This window comes from Diorhabda carinulata, unplaced genomic scaffold, assembly GCF_026250575.1.
Source record: "Diorhabda carinulata isolate Delta unplaced genomic scaffold, icDioCari1.1 Dcau_18, whole genome shotgun sequence".
Taxonomy (NCBI): domain Eukaryota; kingdom Metazoa; phylum Arthropoda; class Insecta; order Coleoptera; family Chrysomelidae; genus Diorhabda; species Diorhabda carinulata.
Genome location: NW_026613963.1, coordinates 52,501 through 62,500, shown reverse-complemented (window position 1 = coordinate 62,500; position 10,000 = coordinate 52,501). Strand labels below are relative to the sequence as shown.

Sequence of the window (10,000 nt, the reverse complement as noted above, 5' to 3'; positions counted from 1 at the left end):
TCTACCACCTCGAGTCTTAGACAGACACCCAACGGATCACGACGTCCTACTAGAGGAAAAGTGCACGCGTTCGATATCGATTAGAAAAACGTAAAACGCGATTTATTGTAATATGCCGAAACACAAACAATATCCGTCATACAAACGTTCAACTTCAATTATCGAAACGCGAATGAATTTCCTCTTTCGACCTTTCGGGTTTCTCAGGTTTACCCCTGAACGGTTTCACGTACTCTTGAACTCTCTCTTCAAAGTGCTTTTCAACTTTCCCTCACGGTACTTGTTCGCTATCGGTCTCGTGGTCATATTTAGCCTTAGATGGAGTTTACCACCCACTTAGGGCTGCACTCTCAAGCAACCCGACTCTCAGGAGAGATCCTCACGCAATCGGCAACGGTCGCTACGGGCCTGGCACCCTCTATGGGCTGTGGCCCCGTTCAAGAAGGACTTGGACGCGCCGCACGATCTCGTGATAAACGGATCCTCCCTAACACCACATTTCCCGGTGGCCGATATCGACCACGGGATTCGGTGCTGGGCTTTTCCCTGTTCGCTCGCAGCTACTGAGGGAATCCTAGTTAGTTTCTTTTCCTCCGCTTAGTAATATGCTTAAATTCAGCGGGTAATCTCACCTGCTCTGAGGTCGATATATTATAATATATCTCGTATAATATTTAAATACAATTCGCCAAACTATCATAATCATCTCTCATATGAAATATAACATTATTTGTTTTTATTTAAAGAGTCGGCAGCAGCAGCAGCAGCATCAGCATCAGCATCAGCATCAGCATCAGCATCAGCATCAGCATCAGCAACACACCACCAGCCTTTATACATATATAATATTTTTAATATATATAATTCATATATTTTGTCGATATACCGTGTGTATAAATGATATAAATAAAACACTGGTCAGACGTCCAGTCTTCGAAACTTTATTATTTCTCTCGGACACGACGACCGCGTTATCATTTTATCATAAATATATTATATATACACACACTTATTTATCGACTATATATACGTCGTATATATGTATAATATATATATATATTATATATAAATATAACTCTCTACCAAACAAATTTTATGTATTTCATATAAATACACGATTAATTTATGGTATAGCGGGTTGTGTTCAAAAATTGCGTAACTTTTTCTATAAAAATTTACGCTGCTTTTCGCACTTTAGGATGCCGCACAAATACAAAAAAAAATACGCACAAGTTTGTATGTGCATGTGTTTTTTCTTAATTAGTGTGCGTTATTGTTTCACATCCAACACGCTTAGGCATTATTTTTCTTTAATAAATAGAAAAATTTTAAATTCTAAGCAGTCTTTTAAATTGATACGACCCTCAGTCAGGAGTGGTCCGGGAACGAGTATCCGAGGACCGCAATGTGCGTTCGAAATGTCGATGTTCATGTGTCCTGCAGTTCACAAGTTGACGCGCAATTAGCTGCGTTCTTCATCGACCCACGAGCCAAGTGATTCACCGTTCAGGGTAATCATTTTATTATTATGTCGTTTTCTCATATTCTATTCGTCGTATTTTTAATATTTGATTATTATTAAATTAATAATATTATTATAATATCTTATACGCGTATAGAAAATTTATATAACGACATTTTTTATATATATATATATATATATATATATATATATTATAATAAATGGTAATTATTCGAAACTTTTAGAGAAATTATAATATCGTACTTTGATATATCTGATAAATTTTAACCGCTGCACATGTTTTATTACAAACGAGGCGCGCATAGACAGATATCTCGCACGATATATTCCTCCTCTTTATATTATTACAGTTTTTTTTTTATCTTGAAAGTTTTATACAAATTTCGACGGTCGGGCGTAAATCTTCGAACACCTTCGAAATAATACATAAAATATTATTTCTAAAACGAATTTTTATACATATCGATAGAATCGACATGTGCTTAAATTTCGTTTAGGTACCCGGATGAAAATGTCTCAATAACATAATCATCACATATAATCTTGTCGATATTTTCTTGTATTACCTTCAAACGATAAAAAACTTAAGTAATAATATAATAAACGAAATAAAATTTATCCATAAAAATATAGACACACACACGACAACAGACGACGTTTCAATAAACTATATATTTTTCGTTTATTATAATAACGATTCTTTATCAGAACGTTTTTAGTTAACAAGAAATTTTGTTAATGATCGTTCCGTCAATCGTTATAATATATAATAATACATATGTTGTTATTGTTGTGTCGTCATCGTCGTCGACGCCTTCTATAAACTATGATAAAAATTTTTCGTTATATTTTTATTGGAAAAATTTATATATGTAAATATATTTTTATAGACGTATGAATTATATTTATCTTTTTTTTTTTAATTTTATTCGAAACTTGTTCGAATTTTGTAAAAATTAAAAAAAGATTTCAATATATATACATCTATAATATATATATATATATATATATATATATATAATTTATAACATATATAAATTTCTTTTGAAGAGTTCGATAATTTTGTAGAAGAAAATTCTCTTTTACAATTAATACAGACTTGATTTCGTTTTTTTTTTTTTTGTTTAAAAACGAACAAATACTCTGTAATGATCCTTCCGCAGGTTCACCTACGGAAACCTTGTTACGACTTTTACTTCCTCTAAATGATCAAGTTTGGTCATCTTTCCGAAGCATCGGCGACGCCGAAACGCCACCGCGCTCAGTCCGAAGACCTCACTAAATCATTCAATCGGTAGTAGCGACGGGCGGTGTGTACAAAGGGCAGGGACGTAATCAACGCGAGCTTATGACTCGCGCTTACTGGGAATTCCTCGTTCATGGGGAACAATTGCAAGCCCCAATCCCTAGCACGAAGGAGGTTCAGCGGGTTACCCGGGCCGCTCGGCCAGGGAGGACACGCTGATTCCTTCAGTGTAGCGCGCGTGCGGCCCAGAACATCTAAGGGCATCACAGACCTGTTATTGCTCAATCTCGTGCGGCTAGAAGCCGCCTGTCCCTCTAAGAAGAATTATTTGTACGCCGACAGTAAAAACCGCGAACGGCAAGAGCCGAAACTCAATACCGACGGGCCTTTGGGATGTCGAAATACGCCTAGTTAGCAGGCTAGAGTCTCGTTCGTTATCGGAATTAACCAGACAAATCGCTCCACCAACTAAGAACGGCCATGCACCACCACCCACCGAATCAAGAAAGAGCTCTCAATCTGTCAATCCTTCCGGTGTCCGGGCCTGGTGAGGTTTCCCGTGTTGAGTCAAATTAAGCCGCAGGCTCCACTCCTGGTGGTGCCCTTCCGTCAATTCCTTTAAGTTTCAGCTTTGCAACCATACTTCCCCCGGAACCCAAAAGCTTTGGTTTCCCGGAAGCTGCCCGCCGAGTCATCGGAGGAACGTCGGCGGATCGCTAGCTGGCATCGTTTATGGTTAGAACTAGGGCGGTATCTGATCGCCTTCGAACCTCTAACTTTCGTTCTTGATCAATGAAAGCGTTTTTGGCAAATGCTTTCGCTTCTGTCCGTCTTGCGACGATCCAAGAATTTCACCTCTAACGTCGCAATACGAATGCCCCCATCCGTTCCTATTAATCATTACCTCGGGGTTCCGAAAACCAACAAAATAGAACCGAGGTCCTATTCCATTATTCCATGCACACAGTATTCAGGCAAAATTTTGGCCTGCTTTAAGCACTCTAATTTGTTCAAAGTAAACGTGCCGGCCCACCTCGACACTCAGTCAAGAGCACCGCGGCGGGATTGAGTTGGGCCGCCCTTGCGAGCTAAGCCCACCGGCAGGACGTCCCACGACACGCCAGTTAACACCGCGTACGATGAACCAGCGGCGTGGGACACAGATTCGACTACGAGCTTTTTAACCGCAACAACTTTAATATACGCTATTGGAGCTGGAATTACCGCGGCTGCTGGCACCAGACTTGCCCTCCAATTGATCCTCGTTAAAGGGTTTAGAGTGTACTCATTCCGATTACGGGGCCTCGGATGAGTCCCGTATCGTTATTTTTCGTCACTACCTCCCCGTGCCGGGAGTGGGTAATTTGCGCGCCTGCTGCCTTCCTTGGATGTGGTAGCCGTTTCTCAGGCTCCCTCTCCGGAATCGAACCCTGATTCCCCGTTACCCGTTACAACCATGGTAGGCGCAGAACCTACCATCGACAGTTGATAAGGCAGACATTTGAAAGATGCGTCGCCGGTGCGAGACCGTGCGATCAGCGAAAAGTTATTCAGAGTCACCAAATTGTACGATGACGAGCAAGCCCGCCACCGATTGGTTTTGATCTAATAAAAGCGCTCCTTCCGTCTCCGGTCGGAACTCTGTTTGCATGTATTAGCTCTAGAATTACCACAGTTATCCAAGTAAATGTGGGTACGATCTAAGGAACCATAACTGATTTAATGAGCCTTTCGCGGTTTCACCTTAATTTGGCTTGTACTGAGACATGCATGGCTTAATCTTTGAGACAAGCATATGACTACTGGCAGGATCAACCAGGGAACTGTGTTTTATAATATATATAATATATATTATTACTATTATTATTATATATATATATATATTTTATAATAAAAAACTATTATCGAAAAAGTTTTAATAACAATATCCAAAAGAGGATAAATTATGATGATGTTTTTTATATTACATATATACTTTATATTTATACATAATATAATAATCATCTATATTCCGTGTATAAACACATTGTTATTTACTTTTTCTTTTGCGTGTTTGCTGCGCTTATTATTGAAAATATATAATTTTCAGCGCCACGCTTTATTTATATTTTTTCTTATTTTATAAAATTTCACCGAATCGACTATAAATCTATCTAAATTTAATCGAAATGAGAAAAATTAGATGATTACGTCGACCGGGCTACAATTTCGACATTATCTCTACCCTTCGCTAGATTGTAAGCGACATGGTTTATACATTAGGTAATAATGAACGAAATTTTTATTCTCGCACGGAATAATGAGAGTTATCGCAAATATTGTGTATATTATATATATAAAAGTGTAATATAATATATATTTTTCATAGACGATCGCATATGAATCGCTCACGATAGAACGCTAGCTAAATTCGCGATCTCGCAATAGATATTTAATTTGTGGATAAATTGATATAATATCTAAAAAGGGAACCGCTAGCAATATACGTTAATATATTGGAGGAGAACGGGGACCCTTTCAGAAAACTATATAATCCACCGATGTGGAATGACCGAAACAACGTCTTTACGTAAATTATAACGAGTTTATTAAAATTTAACGAGACGTCAACTTCGATACACCACACATATATGTGCGCTGTACAACGGTACGCCTTCTACATTAACATTAATAAAGATGTATAGTGAAAATATATAAAAGATGTATTGTGAATATTAAAAAGAAGTATTATGAAATTACATGTTTTGTATTTAGAAGCCGTCCGAGGTGTATCTATCACATAAAAGTGTTATGAAAATATTAACAATAAGGAAAAAAAGTATTATGAAATTAGATGGCCGCTCGATGTATGAACGTACGAGGTGTATTATATAAAAGTTGTATGAAAATAGAAATAATAATGAAAAACAAGTATTATGAAATTAAATTCCGCTCGATATAGCAATTTGTCGAGAAAGATGATTTGTGAAAATTGAGTGGAGATGTTTTGTATTTAAAAGCCGTCCGAGGTGTATGACATAAAAGTGTTATGAAAATATTAACAATAAGGAAAAAAAGTATTATGAAATTAGATCGCCGCTCGATGTATGAACGTACGAGGTGTATTATATAAAAGTTGTATGAAAATAGAAATAATAATGAAAAACAAGTATTATGAAATTTAATTCCGCTCGATATAGCAATTTGTCGAGAAAGATGATTTGTGAAAATTGAGTGGAGATGTTTTGTATTTAAAAGCCGTCCGAGGTGTATGACATAAAAGTGTTATGAAAATATTAACAATAAGGAAAAAAAGTATTATGAAATTAGATCGCCGCTCGATGTATGAACGTACGAGGTGTATTATATAAAAGTTGTATGAAAATAGAAATAATAATAAAAAACAAGTATTATGAAATTAAATTCCGCTCGATATAGCAATTTGTCGAGAAAGATGATTTGTGAAAATTGAGTGGAGATGTTTTGTATTTAAAAGCCGTCCGAGGTGTATGACATAAAAGTGTTATGAAAATATTAACAATAAGGAAAAAAAGTATTATGAATTTAGATCGCCGCTCGATGTATGAACGTACGAGGTGTATTATATAAAAGTTGTATGAAAATAGAAATAATAATGAAAAACAAGTATTATGAAATTAAATTCCGCTCGATATAGCAATTTGTCGAAAAAGATGATTTGTGAAAATTGAGTGGAGATGTTTTGTATTTAAAAGCCGTCCGAGGTGTATGACATAAAAGTGTTATGAAAATATTAACAATAAGGAAAAAAAGTATTATGAAATTAGATCGCCGCTCGATGTATGAACGTACGAGGTGTATTATATAAAAGTTGTATGAAAATAGAAATAATAATGAAAAACAAGTATTATGAAATTAAATTCCGCTCGATATAGCAATTTGTCGAGAAAGATGATTTGTGAAAATTGAGTGGAGATGTTTTGTATTTAAAAGCCGTCCGAGGTGTATGACATAAAAGTGTTATGAAAATATTAACAATAAGGAAAAAAAGTATTATGAAATTAGATCGCCGCTCGATGTATGAACGTACGAGGTGTATTATATAAAAGTTGTATGAAAATAGAAATAATAATGAAAAACAAGTATTATGAAATTTAATTCCGCTCGATATAGGAACTTGTCGAGAAAGATGATTTGTGAAGTTGAATGGAGATGTTTTGTATGTAGAAGTCGTCCGAGGTGTATGACATAAAAGTGTTATGAAAATATTAACCATAAGGAAAAAAAGTATTATGAAATTAGATCGCCGCTCGATGTATGAACGTACGAGGTGTATTATATAAAAGTTGTATGAAAATAGAAATAATAATAAAAAACAAGTATTATGAAATTAAATTCCGCTCGATATAGCAATTTGTCGAGAAAGATGATTTGTGAAAATTGAGTGGAGATGTTTTGTATTTAAAAGCCGTCCGAGGTGTATGACATAAAAGTGTTATGAAAATATTAACAATAAGGAAAAAAAGTATTATGAATTTAGATCGCCGCTCGATGTATGAACGTACGAGGTGTATTATATAAAAGTTGTATGAAAATAGAAATAATAATGAAAAACAAGTATTATGAAATTAAATTCCGCTCGATATAGCAATTTGTCGAAAAAGATGATTTGTGAAAATTGAGTGGAGATGTTTTGTATTTAAAAGCCGTCCGAGGTGTATCTATCACATAAAAGTGTTATGAAAATATTAACAATAAGGAAAAAAAGTATTATGAATTTAGATCGCCGCTCGATGTATGAACGTACGAGGTGTATTATATAAAAGTTGTATGAAAATAGAAATAATAATGAAAAACAAGTATTATGAAATTTAATTCCGCTCGATATAGGAACTTGTCGAGAAAGATGATTTGTGAAGTTGAATGGAGATGTTTTGTATGTAGAAGTCGTCCGAGGTGTATGACATAAAAGTGTTATGAAAATATTAACGATAAAGAAAAAAAGTATTATGAAATTAGATCGTCGCTCGATGTATGAACGTACGAGGTGTATTATATAAAAGTTGTATGAAAATAGTAATAATTATGAAAAGCAAAGTATTACGAAATTAGCTAAGTTCGGTGACTGGCCGGCAGAGAGCGCTAGTGTCTATAAAACGGTGTTTAGTTTGTCTTCTGGCCGGCAGAGGGCGCTAGTGTCTATTAAACCGTGTTAAGTTCGGTGACTGGCCGGCAGAGGGCGCTAGTGTCTATAAAAAGGTGTTTAGTTTGTCGTCTCTCCGGCAGAGGGCGCTAGTGTCTATAAAACTGTGTTTGGTTTGTCTTCTGGCCGGCAGAGGGCGCTAGTGTCTATTAAACCGTGTTAAGTTCGGTGACTGGCCGGCAGAGGGCGCTAGTGTCTATAAAACAGTGTTAAGTTCGGTGACTGGCCGGCAGAGGGCGCTAGTGTCTATAAAACCGTATTAAGTTTGGTGTCTGGTCGGCAGGATATAGCAACTTGTCGAAAAAGTTGAATTGTGTAAATTGAATGGAAATTTTTTTTATGTAGAAGCCGTTCGAGGTATATTATATAAAAGTGTTATGAAAATATTAACAATAACGGAAAAAAGTATTATGAAATTAGATGGCCGCTCGATGTATGAACGTACGAGGTGTATTATATAAAAGTTTTATGAAAATAGAAATAATAATGAAAAACAAGTATTATGAAATTTAATTCCGCTCGATATAGGAACTTGTCGAGAAAGATGATTTGTGAAGTTGAATGGAGATGTTTTGTATGTAGAAGTCGTCCGAGGTGTATGACATAAAAGTGTTATGAAAATATTAACGATAAAGAAAAAAAGTATTATGAAATTAGATCGCCGTTCGATGTATGAACGTACGAGGTGTATTATATAAAAGTTTTATGAAAATAGTAATAATTATGAAAAACAAAGTATTACGAAATTACCTAAGTTTGGTGACTGACCGGCAGAGGGCGCTAGTGTCTATAAAACCGTGTTCAGTTTGTCGTCTGGCCGGCAGAGGGCGCTAGTGTCTATAAAACTGTGTTTAGTTTGTCTTCTGGCCGGCAGAGGGCGCTAGTGTCTATTAAACCGTGTTAAGTTCGGTGACTGGCCGGCAGAGGGCGCTAGTGTCTATAAAAAGGTGTTTAGTTTGTCGTCTCTCCGGCAGAGGGCGCTAGTGTCTATAAATCTGTGTTTGGTTTGTCTTCTGGCCGGCAGAGGGCGCTAGTGTCTATTAAACCGTGTTAAGTTCGGTGACTGGCCGGCAGAGGGCGCTAGTGTCTATAAAACAGTGTTAAGTTCGGTGACTGGCCGGCAGAGGGCGCTAGTGTCTATAAAACCGTATTAAGTTTGGTGTCTGGTCGGCAGGATATAGCAACTTGTCGAAAAAGTTGAATTGTGTAAATTGAATGGAAATTTTTTTTATGTAGAAGCCGTTCGAGGTATATTATATAAAAGTGTTATGAAAATATTAACAATAACGGAAAAAAGTATTATGAAATTAGATGGTGGCTCGATGTATGAACGTACGAGGTGTATTATATAAAAGTTGTATGAAAATAGTAATAATTATGAAAAGCAAAGTATTAGGAAATTACCTAAGTTTGGTGACTGGCCGGCAGAGGGCGCTAGTGTCTATAAAACGGTGTTTAGTTTGTCTTCTGGCCGGCAGAGGGCGCTAGTGTCTATTAAACCGTGTTAAGTTCGGTGACTGGCCGGCAGAGGGCGCTAGTGTCTATAAAACCGTATTAAGTTTGGTGTCTGGTCGGCAGGATATAGGAACTTGTCGAAAAAGTTGAATTGTGTAAATTGAATGGAAATTTTTTTTATGTAGAAGCCGTTCGAGGTATATTATATAAAAGTGTTATGAAAATATTAACAATAACGGAAAAAAGTATTATGAAATTAGATGGCCGCTCGATGTATGAACGTACGAGGTGTATTATATAAAAGTTGTATGAAAATAGTAATAATTATGAAAAGCAAAGTATTAGGAAATTAGATTCCGCTCGATATAGGAACTTGTCGAAAAAGATGAATTGTGAAAATTGAATGAAGGTGTTTAGTATGTAGAAGCCGTTCGGGGTGTAACATATAAAAGTTGTATAAAAATAGTGAAACAAAGGGAAAAAAGTATTGTGAATTTATATTCCGCTCGATATAATAGGTACTTGTCCAAAAATAAAGAAATAGATGTATGTTAGTTTCGGTTGTGTGAAGCGATGCACACCTGGGACACCTTCTGATGGGTATTATGAAGATTTTTCCATCCACACTAAAAAAAACGTTAGGTTAGGTTAGGTT

At 36.1% G+C, this 10,000-nt stretch overlaps 3 non-coding genes across 3 annotated transcripts in view; all 3 read right to left on the bottom strand.

Moving 5' to 3' along the window:
- Window positions 1-646, bottom strand: part of LOC130903258 (large subunit ribosomal RNA) — a 4,066-nt gene extending 3,420 nt beyond the window's left edge. Inside the window, exon 1 of the ribosomal RNA XR_009060653.1 lies at window positions 1-646. This exon is cut by the window's left edge and continues 3,420 nt beyond it. This is a non-coding gene — a ribosomal RNA (large subunit ribosomal RNA).
- A 712-nt stretch (window positions 647-1,358) lies between these two features.
- Window positions 1,359-1,514, bottom strand: LOC130903259 (5.8S ribosomal RNA). The gene has a single exon (XR_009060654.1). It is a non-coding gene; the product is annotated as a 5.8S ribosomal RNA (ribosomal RNA).
- Window positions 1,515-2,629: 1,115 nt separating this feature from the next.
- LOC130903245 (small subunit ribosomal RNA) lies at window positions 2,630-4,551 on the bottom strand. The gene has a single exon (XR_009060640.1). It is a non-coding gene; the product is annotated as a small subunit ribosomal RNA (ribosomal RNA).
- Window positions 4,552-10,000: the final 5,449 nt, after the last annotated feature.